The sequence below is a fragment of the Triturus cristatus genome, chromosome 10, assembly GCF_964204655.1.
Source record: "Triturus cristatus chromosome 10, aTriCri1.1, whole genome shotgun sequence".
In the NCBI taxonomy this organism is placed as follows: Eukaryota; Metazoa; Chordata; class Amphibia; order Caudata; family Salamandridae; genus Triturus; species Triturus cristatus.
The window spans coordinates 109,652,456-109,668,030 of NC_140593.1; positions in this window are offsets into that span (position 1 = coordinate 109,652,456).

A 15,575-nucleotide genomic window follows, 5' to 3' on the forward strand; every position below is an offset into this window, starting at 1 on the left:
ACAGCTGCTGAGGATGTGTCTCCTGTGCGCAGGTCAGCCTTCAGTTTCCTGATCCGGTGTCATGCTTCTTTGGTGATTGTGCATGCATTGTGTCTGGGTGTGCCATGTGACACTGGACACTCCTTACTTTACACACGCACCTGTTGCAGTTGTCCTTCTGACATCCTAGTCTATGTGTGCAAATTCTGTCATTTTGCAAGGAGATGCCGCCTGCTGCTGTGGCCCGTGCAGCAAGGGCCAACAGAGTATCCAGATTTGGCAACACACACGCCTCCAGGATGCTCCTCACTTCCTCCCTCCACCCATTCATTTTGCTGTCCTCAGCTTGTCTATACCACTGTTGCCGCCACGCGGTGCGAAAGGCTGGACCATCAGCACATGCAAGGTGCACATTGCACCACCATCCTGTCCTTGCATTACCCACATCACACTACAGTCTGATGTATCAGCCACACTCCGAGCTATGTCCATCCACACATCTAATGCCTGCTGTCAGACATACCCTGGGCACACACAAAACACCTTTGCATGCTGAGTGTGCAACTCCAACGGCCTACACTGCGCTGCCCCGCCTTCCAGGCCCTGTCACATCAACCAGGTCACGTCCCTAATACTCCCCACCGGCTCTGTAGCCCAGCAAGGGCATGGGAGTGGGACTCAAGGCTTCAGCATGTAGTATGGTGTCATCTTCTGGGACATGGCACAGGTATCATCTCTCAGCATGTCAATCTACAGAGTGTCCCAGACCCCCCTCTCCACCATCACATGCGCACAGCACCTCATCATCAGCTCGTATGCCATTGACAGCCAGGTGCTCCTCACCCTCAACAAAGACACAGACATTGGCAGTAACATCATTCAAGTATGCATGAGATCTATTGATGAATGGCTGCACACGAGCCACCTGAGGCTGGACTTGTACAGGACTGAGCTGAACATCTGAGGATTGTCCCCTCCCAGCTGGGTCAAGTGCCTGTGTCCCACCCGCAAGAGCCCTGCACAAGCACCCAGTGGCCACACACACAAGATGGTGTGCATCATGTTTGGCTCGCTCACATTTGCCATGCTAGTCCACAGCATCTGTACCTCATGCTGCAAGGCCCTCTGCATTATGTACATGATCCAGAGATAGATCCACTCCAAGAAAAGACAGACCATCCCCCAGGTCCATGACAACATCCGTGTCAAATACTGCCCTGCCCTCTACGGAGCAAGTACATCCAAACTCCCAGGTAACTTGTCCACATCCAGGGGGCATTTGCACACCTCAGATTCAACCCCCTGCGCCCTAGCCACCTCACCGTCCACCATGGATAGCTGCAATGGATCACTGTCTGCTGCAGGGTGACCTCCACACTCCCCACCCACACTCAGGAGGCCGTCCACAACCCCGACCCCAACCAACCTTGTACGTCTGTCATCCTAGATCCCGTTGGGCCATCTCCGTGCACCCAACCTTGCCCTGGCCACCGTTCTTCACATCCACCGTATTCCAGCATACAGGACATTGTTCTCCCACCTGCCCATAAATACCTGGTACTCCCTCCCCGGGAACCTCCACATGAGCCATGGCCTCTACGCCTTGATGATGATCTCCAAAATAGGTCTCTCCGCACAGTTTAGCTAGCCCCCCTCAGCAGCCAGAGGCCATCACAGGTGAGTGTTGTGCTCCATGCCTACATTGAATGATACCTTGTGACCCATGTGTGTCCTGTACCAGACTCTGATCCCAGGGTATGGATGGCTGGAGTTGGTTCAACACTCAGCCATAGTTTGACATTTCCACACACATATGTCGTTGAATGTTGCAAAATGACAAGAACGTCTCATTTCCAAAGTGAAATATTTATTTACGGTGGGGTAAGTGGTTTGGTCGATGCAATTGGGTGCTGTACCAGGGGAATAGAATCCAAAGTTCACAGGGGGAGATGGTATACTTGGCATTGGAAGTCATCAGAGTCCAGACCACAGTGTTGGTCATCATTGGTCAGACTGTGACCAGCAAGTCCATGTGGCAGAGAATGTCATTGGATGAGGTGCTGCTGTTGCGCCAGAGGGCCAGGTGCCAGGCCAGGTGACCTGGGAAATGGGGATGGTCCACTGACTCTCACGGTCTTTTCCATGGATGACCCACCTTCCTCCGGGGACCCTCAGATGCAGGCCTTGACGATGCTGGGGACGCTCCGTCAGATGAATCCTCCTCCTCCTCCCTCCCTGTGTCTGGTGCTGGTCTACGCCTGGTGGCACAGGGAGGGTTTGCCAGGCTTTGGGCGATCTGACGGAGTGATTGGCTTACATCCCTGTGCACCGCCAGGAGCTCAGCCCGTCTTGCCTCCATCCGTCCTTGGTGTTGTTGATGACTGGCATGATGCTCGACCTGCAGGTTCTTAATGTCATCGAGGGTCCCCTGCATCTCGGAGAGTCTTGACACGACCTGGTTGATGCCTCTTGTGTCATGCCGGTATGAGTCCAGGATGTTGCGTATGTGTGACATACCGGGGTCCTGAGCTGGCTGGTCAGGTTCGTGCCTCCGCCTGCCTCCACTCCCACCACCCCTGCCCACTTGAGCCTGGCCTGCCCTTGTGGGCACATCATGTCTACGGGACCCCTGAGGGATGGCATTTGCAGAGTTGTCTGCCTCCTCCTGGGTGCCCGGAGAACCTTGTCCCTCCTGGTCAGACTGGCTCTGTTGTTCAGTGTGAGCAGGGCTCCTGGGTGTGTCCTGGGATGTGGCAGGAATGGAGGTGGTGGTTGGCACAGATGTACCTGACGCAGGTGCTGCAGGGGCTTGGGCACCAGAGGGTCCAGGTTGGTCGGGGTCATCCACAAAGTGGTGAGAGTCGTCGCTGCCGGTGGGATCATCTTCACGCGGTGCCTGGGACTGAGATTCTTCCCCCCCAGTGTTGGGGGGAGATCGACGACGTTGCCCTGTGTGTGAGAGAGAGACAATGTTAATGGTGTTTCATGCGACATCTATGTTTCATACATATTCAAGTTGACACATTTCCTCCAGGTTGTTGGATGTGCCTAGCATTCCTCTCGATGTCCACTTGGGGATGGGTATGTTGCGGGGAACAGATAGGGATGTTCTCCTGAGTGTTTGACCTGTAGATTGTTTGCTCTGATGCTTATTTGGCTCTGGATCAGTCTTGTTGTGTCACATGTCCATTGTGGGAGTGTGTCAATCCGTTGCCCGCCCGGGTGTGTGTGCTTGTGTTAGGGAGGGGTTGTGACCGGGCCTGCTGTTGTGTGTAGTGTGAGTTGTCATTGGGTCTCCCAGATGATGTGTGTGTCCCCTCATGGTGCATGCTGGCATGACAGTGAGTGTGAGTTCCTGTGCTAGATACCTGTGCTTGTGGAGTTGGTGTTTGAGTGTACAGTGGTCCCAGGAGGGCCTTGTGCTGCATACAGCAGGGCCAAGTGTCATCTACCTTGTCAGTACTTTGCCAGTCCCTGTGCATTGTGCATGGTTATGTACCTATGCCATATGGGCTAAGGGCATTGGTGTCTGCGTCTCATTTTCTCAATGTGTTGTATGGGGCCCACCCTCCCAGCCTCCCGGACATCCAGTCTTGTGTTTGTGGTTGTTGTAGGCTTGGACATGGCCTTGCCTTGATTTGTGAAGGGTGCATGGTGACGTTAGTGGCATGAGCGTGGTTTTTGAGTGTGGTTGTTTGCGGTGAGTGCTTGGGGGAAGTTGCATGCATTTGGTGTATATGTGGTGTGGACCCCATTGCCCCCATGTTACGTAAGTTGTTTGTGTACTCACCAGGCTCTGCGACTCCTTCGACTCCGTGTACTCCCACCGGCGGTAGCAGGGCCATCACCTTCTCCTCCCAGGGATGGTAGTGTACGGGTCTGCGGGGCGGCCCACCTCCAGTGATGTTAGTCTGGGCATATTCTTCATTCATTTTCCTCTTGACCGCCCTGCGCAGATCGTACCACCTGGCTTGGCATTCATGCCTGGTCCTTCAGATGGGCGCAACAGCATTCACCTTGTCGACGATCCTCTGCCACATGGCAGATTTTGCAGATATGCTGGTCTGTCTGGCGAATGTTCCAAACAGCTGTGGCTCGACTGTGAGGACTTCGTTGACAAGGAGGTCCAGCTCCGCCGTAGTCAACATTGGATTCTTGTCTGTGGGCATGGTGTGGGGTGTGGGTGTGGGTGTGGATGGTTGTGGGTGTGTGGGTGTGAATGTGACGGTGTGTGTGTGAATGTGAAGAGGGGGATGTTTCTGGAGGAGGTTGTGTGAAGGTGTGTGAGTGAAGGTGTAGTGGAGGTATGAGTGATATGGAGTGGTTTCTATGTGGAGTTGTTTCTCAATGGGGTCTGGCAGCAGTGGGTCTGTTGCAAAGGCTCATGGGTTGTGTGTGTGGGCCCTTTTTATTGGTCCATTTTTGGGTGTGGCTGTGTTTGAATTTTGGTGGGTGTGTTATAAGTGGTGGTTTTGATTTGGGGCCTCTGTTTGCCTGTTTGGATGTGCCAGGTCAGTCATTGGGATGTATTTTGTCATGTAGACGTGTTTTGTGGTGTTGTGCGAGTCGAATTGACCCTCCTTGTGCTGTTTTACAGTGTCCTGGTTCTGTAAGAGTCATTTTCACGTAGGTACGATCCGTACATACGCGATACTGGGTGAGGGTGCTGAGGGTACGGTGTTGGAGTGCGGCGCGTACATGCGGTGGGGGTTCGGTGCGTACACGTGTGGCCCTGGGGTACGGCGCGTACATGCGGAGGTACGGCACCTACATGGGGGGGACGGCGCGTACATGGGGGAAGGGGGGCGAGTACATGGGGGGGTGCTTACTTGCGGTGGGGGTACGATAGCCCAGGTGCAGCCCTGGGGTATGGCGCGTACATGGGGGGGTAAGGCGCGTACATGCGGTGGGGGTACGGTGCGTACACGTGCAGCCCTGGGGTACGGCGCGTACTTGCAGAGGTACGGCGCGTACATGCGGGGGTGATGCGCCTACAGGGGGGGTACGGCGCGTACAGGTGCGGGGCTGGGGTACAGTGCGGACAGGGTGGTGTACGGTGCTGACATATTTGGGGGTGGGGGGGGCTGTACGCCTCGTACACGGGCATGAGTTTACCCGTGTACATGTGTGCTACTGCGTTGGCTCCGTACGGGCTTTTTTTTAAGTGCGATTGTGTATTCGGACGGACGGTCGGGATCATACTTGCGCGCTCGGACTTGTGTTTTACGATTTGCACGTAACAATGTCCGGATCACTCTTGTACACTTTTCCCGACGATATTCGGACGTGAACACTTTCCGACGCACTCTCGTAGACTTTTCCCGACGCTATTCGTAGATATTTTTCACAGACGAATCGTACTTGGCAATTTGTACGGTGCTTCTCCGACTCGTACGTAAACAAATACGGATACGGGTCGTACGCAAATTATTTTTAACGGATCGGAATCGGCACCTTTGTGTACTCTGCAAAAAGTTACTTTAATAGTAGATGGCTCTTTCTCAGAAATAGTGTAATTCCTTTCAGCATAATTTCTTTTTTTTTAGGGATAAATAAGGCACCTGATATAATTAACCTGTATCTGGCTAGCGCTCTGATAATACTGCCCCTAAGGCTACATCTGATGCATAAGCTTCAACATAGAATGGCGGACTAGTGTCAGGATGTCTAAGTATCGTTGCTGATGTAAACTGGTTTTAATTCCTGAAATGCTTCTTCTGCCTCCTGATCCTAATTGAATTGAACACCTTTCTTTCATAGACGAGTTATTGGTAATATGACCTGAGAATAATTCTTTAGGAAAATGTCTGTAAAAATGTGCAAATCCTAAGAAACTCTGAATATCTTTTATATTTTAGAGGAGGCTATTCAATGAATGCTTGAATTTTCTTTTTTTTTGTATTTATTTATTTAGATTTTCAGAAGATACTGGTAGATCTGCAACTTAGATGTAGGAAGACTAATTAATGTAGAGAACCAACCAGGTTAATGAAGTTTAAACATCACAAATGATCAAACTGTACAATACACAACCAATGAACAAGGGATGCTACTGATGAATACTAACAATGACTGTCAACTTGGGCAGTCTAAGCACTTATGCGCGAGCGAAGAAGTATGCTTAGACCAGCCCTCTAAAGTAAAGAGCTACTGTTAGCCCATTCAGGTGCAAGCACCGGGCAGGAGAGCCCTCCCTGCAGATAGCATCAAGTAGTTGTCCTACGAAGGACAGAATGTCGCTGTTGCAGTCCGGTCGGGCTTCTAAGTGCCAATTATGCCTTTCACGGTATGCTTACAGTGGCCAGGGAATGCTGGGTAAGGGACGTGTCAGTCCAGTGAGAGGGACTGGCGGGTCAGGGGTAGGGAGAAGGTAGGGAATAGCCTCTATCGTCAATTCCTCTGCAAGTGATTAGGCTGCACCCTCTGTGTTTGAGGGGGGCAAAGAAAGTGTTCCCAAACAGCTTCAAATGCTCCCATTTTATCATTATTTATTTATTTATTTTTGGACTTTTATATAGCGCTGGCAAGAGCCAAGGGGTATTAGAGAGCTTTACAGCAACGTTACGACAATTGTCAGTCTATCACAGTACAATAAGAATACAGTTTCGAGGGTCTAGACAATTATCAGTCAATCACAGTGCATTTAAAATTCAGTTTCGAGAGCCTAAACATTCTCATTCAGCAATAATGGATTATGATAGTAGAGTTGAGTGTCAAGTCATTGTGTAGACAATGTGGGAGAGGTACATGTAATTAGGTGGAGTTTCCATGGTGCGATTATTAGTTATTTCACAGAGGTATAAAGGTGCCTGTTTAGGAGAAATTCTTTCTGTTGTCTATTGAAGCTCATGAAAATTTTGGGGGCGTTGCCTGAGAAAGAGCGAAAGAGGGCTTTTTGTTTGTGTTTAGGGACGATGAGAAGAAGTGTGTTGGAGCTTCTTAAATTTCTTGATTGGCCTGATTTTGTGAGTTTGGCTGTGAGGTAATCTGGTAAACCAGTGTGTAGAGCTTTGTAGGTGAGACAGGCAGTTTTTAAACAGTAGCATGCTTCGATTGTTAGCCACATTAGATTTTGCAGTGGGGGGCAGATGTGACCATGTTTCTTTGTCCCGGTGACCATTCTTGCTGCTGCATTTAGGGTGGCTCTCAGAGAAAGGGGTACGGGGCTACGTGTGCTTTAGCTGCTCCTGTGAATGTGGCATTTCCATAGCCTAGATTGGACAGAACTACTGCTTGTGTTGCTTTTTTTAGGTCATTTAGAGGAAGGAAGGGCTTGATTTTGTTGAGAAGTTCTAAGCTATAGAAAGCGCCCTTTGCAGTGGACCTTATGTGTGGGCTCATGTTTAATCTTGAGTCCATAGCGATCCCCAGAGATTTGACGGAGTATGCTAGAGCAAGCTTGCAGTTCAGGGTGTCCAGTTTATTTATCCATTCTTGGACCTGTGGTGAGAGGACGTGGTTGGAGAAAACAAAAATTTCCATTTTTTCTAGGTTGAATTTGGGGTTGTTGTGTGATAGCCAGCCTTGTACTTTTAAGAGTGTGGTGTTAAGTTGACGTATGTCATTTAGAGAGGATATTTCTCAGTAGAGCTCGGGGTCGCCGGCATAGAGGTGATAGGCAATATATGTTTGTGTCAGAATTGAAGTGAGGGGCTCCATGCAAATGTTGAAAAGTGTCGGAGAAAGGACTGAGCCTTGTGGGACATCCGGGGTGATGGGTGTAATATCAGACATCGAGTTGTTGATTTTTATTTGTTGAAATTGGTTATGTAGAAATGAGGTAAGCCATTGAAGAATAGTGCAGTCTTCTCCGATTCGTTATTGCAGGGAATCCAAAATTAACGTATGATCTACCGGATCGAAGGCTGCTGACAGGTGTAGGAGGATCAGCAGGCAGCATCTGTTTGTGTCTAGGGATTTATGAATGTCATCTGTTATATTCAGTATAGCTGTTTCAGTTCTACATCCCTTCCTGAAATCTGACTGGTGTGAGTTGAGTAGGTTATTGGAGTACATGTGTTGGTTGAGTCGGGAGAGAACACATTTCTCTAGAATTTTTGCCAGGAAGGAAAGGTCGGGATGGGTCCAAAATTCTTGGGATCTTTCGGGTCTGCGTTTCGGTTTTTTAAAGGGGGTGTGATTTGGCCCTGTTCAAGGCAGTCAGGCATTAGCCCGTTGTTCAGTGAGCTGTTTATAATCTTGGGCCACAGAGGGGTTGAAGCGTGTTTGATGATTTTTGCCTGGGTTCCAGGGAGTGGGTTTGTGAAGTAGGAGGAGGGTTTGGATTTGGCAGTCCAGGGAGAGCTTGATATTTGTGATTTTGTTATTGAAGAATTTGGCTAAGTTGTTGCTATGTAGTTTTGAGGCAGGGGAGGTTCTTTGATAGGTTTTGAGGTTTGATGTCTGATGATGTTAAAAAGCTCTTTTGCGCAGTTTTTTGCTTTGTCTAGGGCATTATGGAACAAGCATTTGCAATGCAATAGGTCTCGCATTCACGCGAGTTTAAGCTATTGGCATTGTAACTGACACTGCCTTTTATTTAAGTTTTAAAAAAGAAAACAAAAATAAAAGGCATTGTTATTTGTAATGTGAGTAGCTCAAACTTGCGTAAATGCGAGACCTATTGCATTGCAAATGCTTGTTCTGCAAGTGTAGAGGGGAGTAGAATTACGTGTTGTCAAGTAGAGTGGAAATATGCAGAGTGAAATTATGATGTGTGGGGTGAAATTATGTGGCATGAAAGTATGTTGAGTGGCTTGGAACTGTGTGGCATGGAGCTGAATTGTGAGATGTGGAATTCTTTGGCGTGGTGTGGCATAGACTGCAATTGTATGGAAATGAATTATGTTACCTGGAGTTAAATTATGTGGCACGGTGTGGAATTAAGGGATGTGGTGTGGAATTAGTTGGCATGGCGTGGAGTAGGATTATATGGTGTGGTGTGGAATTGTGTGGAGTGGAATTGTGTGGCATGGAATTGTGTGGCATGGAATTGTGTTGAGAGGAATGGAAGTATATGTCATGGAGTGGAAATATGTGGCATGGAATGAAATTATGTGGTGGACTTGAATTATGTGCCGCTAAGTGGAATTATGTTATTGAGTGGATTCATTAATAGTGGAGTGGAATTATGTGGCATGGAATTACGTTCCATGGAGTGTAATTATGTGGTATGGCATGGAATTAATTGGTGTGGATTTGTGTGGTGTGGCCTAGAATTGTGGGGTGTTGAGGGAAATTGTGAGACATGGAATTGTGTGGCGTGGTATGCAATTGTGTGACATGGAGTGCAATTCTGCGGAGAGGAAGTATGGGTGTGGAGTGGAATTATGTGGTGTGGAATTATGGGGTGTGGTATGGAATTATGTGGCATGCAATTGTTTGCCATGGAATGGAATTATGTGGTGTGGATTTATGAGAAGTGGAGAGCACTTTATGTGGCATGGAATTATGTGGAGTGGAATTATTTTGCATTCACTGAGATAGACATGTTACTGTGTGGCGTGAACTACAATTATGTGACGTGGTGTGCAATTGTGTGGAGAGGAATTCAGTGCCGTGAAGTGGAATTATGTGACATGGTGTGAAATCAAGTGGTGTGGCATAGAATTAGGTGGCAAGGAGTGGAATTATGCTCCGTGGAGTAGAATTATGAGATGTGACATGGAATGGTCTGGCATGGAATTGTCTGGTGTGGAATTGTGTGGTGTGAAATTATGTTGGTTTGGGGAGATAAAATTTAGGTGGTACAGTGTGGTACAATGTGGAATTATGTGGTATGGAGTGGAATTATGTCTCATGGAGTGGAATTATGTAGCATGATGTGGAGTCGTGATGTTGCATGGAGTGAAATTATGTGGGATGGAGTTGAATTGTGTGGCATGGAATTGTGGGGTGTTGACTAGTGGAATTATGTGGTGTAGAGTAGAATTAGGTGGCGTGAAATTATGTGGAGAAGAATTGTGTTGCATGGAATTGTTTGGCATGGTATTGTGCGGCATTGAGAGGATTGGAATTATGCGACATGGAGTGGAATTAAGTGGCTTGGATTGGAAATATGAGGGTGGAGTGCACTTAGGTGGCATGGAGTTGAATTGTGTGGTTCAGAATTGTGTTGCATGGAGTGTAATTGTGTTGACTGGAGTGGAATTGTGCAACGTGGAATTGTGTGGCGTGAAATGCAATTGTGTGATGTGGAGTGCAATTGGGTGACATGGAGTGTCACTGAGTGGAGTGGAAATCATATAGCATGGAGTGGAATTATGTGACATGGTAATGAATTGTGTGGTGTTGAGTGGAATTACGTGCCGTGGAATTATGTGGCATGGAGCCGAATTATGTTGATTTGAATTGTGTGGCATGGCATTACATGCCATGGATTGGCTTTAAGTGGTGCAGAATTTTTTGGCATGGAATTGTGTGGTGTGAAATTGCATGGCATGCAATTGTGTGCCATGGAGTGAAATTTTGAGACATGGAATTGTGAGGAGTGCCACTGTGTGACATGGAGTGCAATTGTGTGGAGTGGGATTAAGTGATGTGGAGTGGAATTATGTGACGTGGTGTGGAATTATGTGGTGTGGAGTGAAAGTGTGTGGCATATAGTAGAATTATGTGGCATGGATTTATGTGATGTGCAATTGTGTCGCATGGCAAGGAATTGAGTTGAGTGGAAATATGTTGATCTGAATTATGTGGCACGAAAGGGAAGAGGCATTATGTGACACAGAGTGGAATTATGTTGTAGGGAGTGAAATTATGTGGCATAGTATGTGGCATGATGTGGAATTATATGTTGTGCACTGAAGTGGAATTATGTGGTATGGAGTAGAATTATGTGGCATGGAATTGTGTGAGTGGAAATTTGTGGCATGAGTGGAATTATGAGATGTGGAATTGTGTTGCATGGAACTGCGAGGCTTTGAGTGGTGTGGAATTATGTGGCATGGGATGAAATGATGTGGTATGGAGTGGATTGAAAATAGGTGGAGTGGAATTATGTGACTTGGAGGGGTAATATATGGCATGAAATTATGTGGTGTGGAGTTGAATTACGTTGCGTGGAACTTGGTTGCGTGGGATTCTGTGGTGTGGAGTCGAATTGTGAGATATGGAATTGTGCAGCATGGAGAGCAATTGTGTGGCATGAAGGGCAGATGTGTAACTTGGAGTGCAATTGTGTGATGTGGAATGCCATTGTGTGGAGTGGAGTGGAGTGGAGTTGAATTACGTTGCGTGGAACTTGGTTGCGTGGGATTCTGTGGTGTGGAGTCGAATTGTGAGACATGGAATTGTGCAGCATGGAGAGCAATTGTGTGGCATGAAGGGCAGATGTGTAACTTGGAGTGCAATTGTGTGATGTGGAATGCCATTGTGTGAAGTGGAGTGGAGTTGAATTACGTTGCGTGGAACTTGGTTGCGTGGGATTCTGTGGTGTGGAGTCGAATTGTGAGACATGGAATTGTGCAGCATGGACAGCAATTGTGTGGCATGAAGGGCAGATGTGTAACTTGGAGTGCAATTGTGTGATGTGGAATGCCATTGTGTGGAGTGGAGTCATGTAGGGAGGAGTGGAATTATGTTACACTTTGTTGAATTATGTGGTGTTCTGTCAAATTATGTGGCATGATGTGGAGTGGCATTATGTGATGTGGAGTAGAATTATGTGACATAGAATTGTGTAGCATGGCGTGGAATTGTGTTGCATTGAGTGGTGTAAAATTATGTGGCATATAATAAAGCATAATTATGTACAGAGGTCATTTAAGTGCCTGCTGCTTGTTTCCTCTGACAGATGGTCACTTGAGAGCAATGTATCGGAGTTTGGAGCTGATCAATAACATGTCCACAGGACCTGATGTGTTCTCGGCTCAGAGGGGAAACAGCAATTAAGGAGAATGTCTCTGTCTCCCTTCACGCCCAGGGAGGAGGGAGATGCGAGCAGAGCATCAAAGGGCTGGGTGAGAAGGGAGGGGGGAATGCAAGGGTCAAAGCGGCGAAAGTGAAAGTAATCGAGCAGAGCATCAAAGGACTGGGTGAGAAGGGAGGGGGGAATGCAATTAGCAGAGGAGCAGCTGTGCACGTGCATGTGATCTCGTGCACTCAAGGTTTAGGCCAGCCAAAAGTGTGGGTAGCACTTTGAAAATCCCACATATAAAATGTCTCTTCGAGCCTTTGGCTCACGAGACCTAAAAAGGTGGCTTTCTCTTTTAGGGTGCGTTTTTTGTGATTACTGCGTTCTCTTCTGAGGTGGTAGAGGTGGTTTGTGGATGGCTTAGCTCTCCAGAGTCTTCTTTGAGAGTTGAGGTCTTTGTTGAATCAAGATCTTGAGGGGATGTCTCTGACCCTTTTTAGTTTCAGGGGGGTAGTTGGCCCAGCGCAGTTTTCATTATCAAGTTGTGGAGGGTTGTGAGCTCATCTGTATTGAAGTAGTCTGTGGTAGGCAGGAGTAGGTATGTTGTTTTTTATTCCAGGTCAGATAAAGGGATCAGATTGAAGTTTTTACACCATTGACAGGTTTTTCGAGATTGGTTGGGAGGCGCTTCCGCTTAGTTGATGTAAAACAGAATGATGTGCTGGTCTGACCAGTTAATTGGGAGAATGCTGTTTATACTTAATTTGTTTTGGGCTAAAATAACATCTAAGGTTGATCCTCTGTTATGGGTTTGTCCCTTGTAGTGTTGGGTAAGATCTTTGCTGAGTATGAGTTAGTTTAATGACTGTATTAGTGTGTCTTTCTCGTTGTTTCAGTGGAGATTAAAGTCACCTAGGATTATGTTGTCGGAGTTAGAGAGAGAGAGCAGTGCATTAGCAGATCAGATATTTGTTCGCTGAAGGTTTGTAGATTAAGTTCTCACAGTCTAAAACTCTTGCCAGCTTTGCTAGCCATTCCGAGGGGATTGGGAGAGTGGGCTGCCTGCAGTTCAGCAGGATGCACCCGTTGGCTGATGCAAGGACTGTCACCATCGAACGTTATGTGTATTTGGAAGGGGTCACACAGTCTGCTATATTGTGAAGGAGGGCCAAATGCATAAAGGTGCAGATGGTCAGTCCCTGGGTGGTCAGAATCAACCAAACAGCCGCCCAGTACAGTTGAAGCATGGTGAGAGGTGGCAGCCCCCAACACTGCATCTCCAGCATGAGACATGTAGTAAAAGGCCGACTCTGTGCAGTTTGAGGAGTCCAATGCCAGCCATGTAATATTTTTAAAATAATGGAATTTCAGTTCGGCTTCTCGCAAGAGAGTATCATGTGTGTGAAGGAAAGTGTGCCATCTCCTGGCCCACAAGACCTGCCACGTTTTTGTTTTGTGAGTTCCCTAATTGACGTGGAGAGTAGGTGATCCTTGAGCAAGTTATACTGGTCAGATATCATCCCCTTCCACCCAAAGGTCTCCCAAGTTTCCAGATTCTGTCATAAGGGGGAGCGGTGAATCTCAATCACTGCACCCATGCAGCCTCTAAAGCAGTGGCTGTTTGAGTTTTCTTGTTTTCCATCTTCAAAACTTGTGATGAAACCCCATATCAAAAACATTTCACTTGAGTGACATGAAGCTCACACTGTTCATCTTTTGCATATAAATGAATTTCTCTGACCTTTTGCATCACTGTGCATAATTGCTGAATATGTTCCTGTCTTTCATTAAAAAATATGAGAATATTTGTGAGAAGTTGGCCTGATGTATGATGTCACTAGTTCTAGTGTACACCTTATATCAGTCCAAATACCCTTATGGTGATTGGTTGTAAAGTCAACCTTATAGACCAGCTATCCTAGTGGTAGCATGGACAAGAGCAGTCTTAGGCTAAACTCTGAATGGCATGTGAAGCCAGCTGTGATACCATATATAATCCCTTGAATACCAAATGAAAGGACACCACAACAGATATATATATAAAATAAAGTGTATTTATTCTAGTCAAACCCTCAGCACTCTTTATGAGATTAGAGGTGAGTACAACACAGTCTTATTTAAGCATACATTAAATCACACAGGTAAGTAATACAGTTAGGCCCTAGGGGCCACGCAAACCATATACTAAGTAAGTGGTATAAGGACCACTGTCACGGAAAGAGAATAGGCCTAGGCCTAGGGAATCGCTGGGGCTACACTACACTAGCGTTAGTTAGGAAGTGGGAGGCCCACGGGATTCGTGTGCAGAGTGGAAACACTCACGCGTAATGCGTAAATGTCACTAGCAACAGTACAGTTTAGAAAACGATAGATTTAGGACACTTCCGGGGTAGCTAGGAAGTTGAGACTGGAAAACTAGACACTAGGATAGTCACTATCCTGATGAGCACCGGAGTACCCAAGTTACCTAGCCCACAGGCTGCGGGTGCATAGGGGTGAAGATGCGTCGGTTTTCGTCGTCGACTCCTATGGATGCCTGAAGAAAGATGCTGACAGGCAGTCAGTGAAGAGTGTCCGGTGGATCCCAAGGCTGGGATCAAGAAGAGAGGAGACCTGCAAGCAGAAGGGACAGAGTCAAGGTCACTAGCCAGTGACCACGTGGAACCAGGAAGGAACCAGGCGATGTCGTGAAGATTGCAGGTGAAGGTGAAGCTTGTCACTGCAGCCAGGAGGACCAGGAAGCGTCGAGGACGACCAGGACCAGGAGGCGAGCTATCCCACGAAGGCTCTTGCTGTCGGCGGCGTCGAAGTTGGACTAGGACTCACCAAGCCTTGGCAAGCGGAACCCACGAAGAACGGAGGACTTGCTTCTGGTGCAGACCAGGAAGGTCTGGGGTGCTTCTTCTTTGCAGAGAAGCGGGAGCCAGTCTGGAGGAGCCAATCCAGCGCAGAAGATTTCAGGGTGCGTCATCACAAAGGCCACTAGCCAGCGGGCAAGCAACCGGACAGACGCGGCAAGCAGGAAAATGCAGAAGGGCCCCACGCAGGACTCGTGGAGTGTGGGGGGCTGATCTTCGGAGCAGATGATGCTTGGGGTTGGGGCTTCTCAATCCCCGGTGCACAACTTCGAGGGTGCCTCAGAAGCTGCGCTTTAAGTTACTAGCCACTTTTCCCAGGTAGCCAGTCCCACGTCGCTCGTCGCCTCCACGGATCTCAGCTCTGCTGTGGATGTGGATCAGGGTCGGAGAAGTCTGGAAGTCAAGGCTCTGGTCGGGCTCTGCAGTCGGTTCCTCGTAGAACGTGGGCAAAGCAAAGGGTAGTCTCTTGATGGTGCCTGTTTGCACAGGGTAGCCACTCCTTTGCCACAAGGGAGATTCTTCAGTCTTCTTCTTTCGTCGAATGTCGAAGGTCCAGAGTTTCTGTTCAAGTTTGCAGGTTCAGGATAATCTAAAGTCTTGAGGCCCAACTCCCTCTCTTATACTAATCTGGGGGGCTGGGATACCTGCTAGGTCACGCCCTATGGGTGGGACCTGGGAGGGGGTGGTTACACCCACTTCCCTTTGTCCAGTTTCACGCCAGAGCTGGGGCTGGAGTGCCCCAGCGCCGGTTTGAACTGGACTATGCAAGGAACACCTTGTGTGCCCCAGGCATGTCTCATTCCTTTCAGCCCACCCTGCCCCAATACACTAAAGGCTGTCTGGGGAGGTGCTAGCACCTCCCCAAGCAGGAAACCTATTGTCCA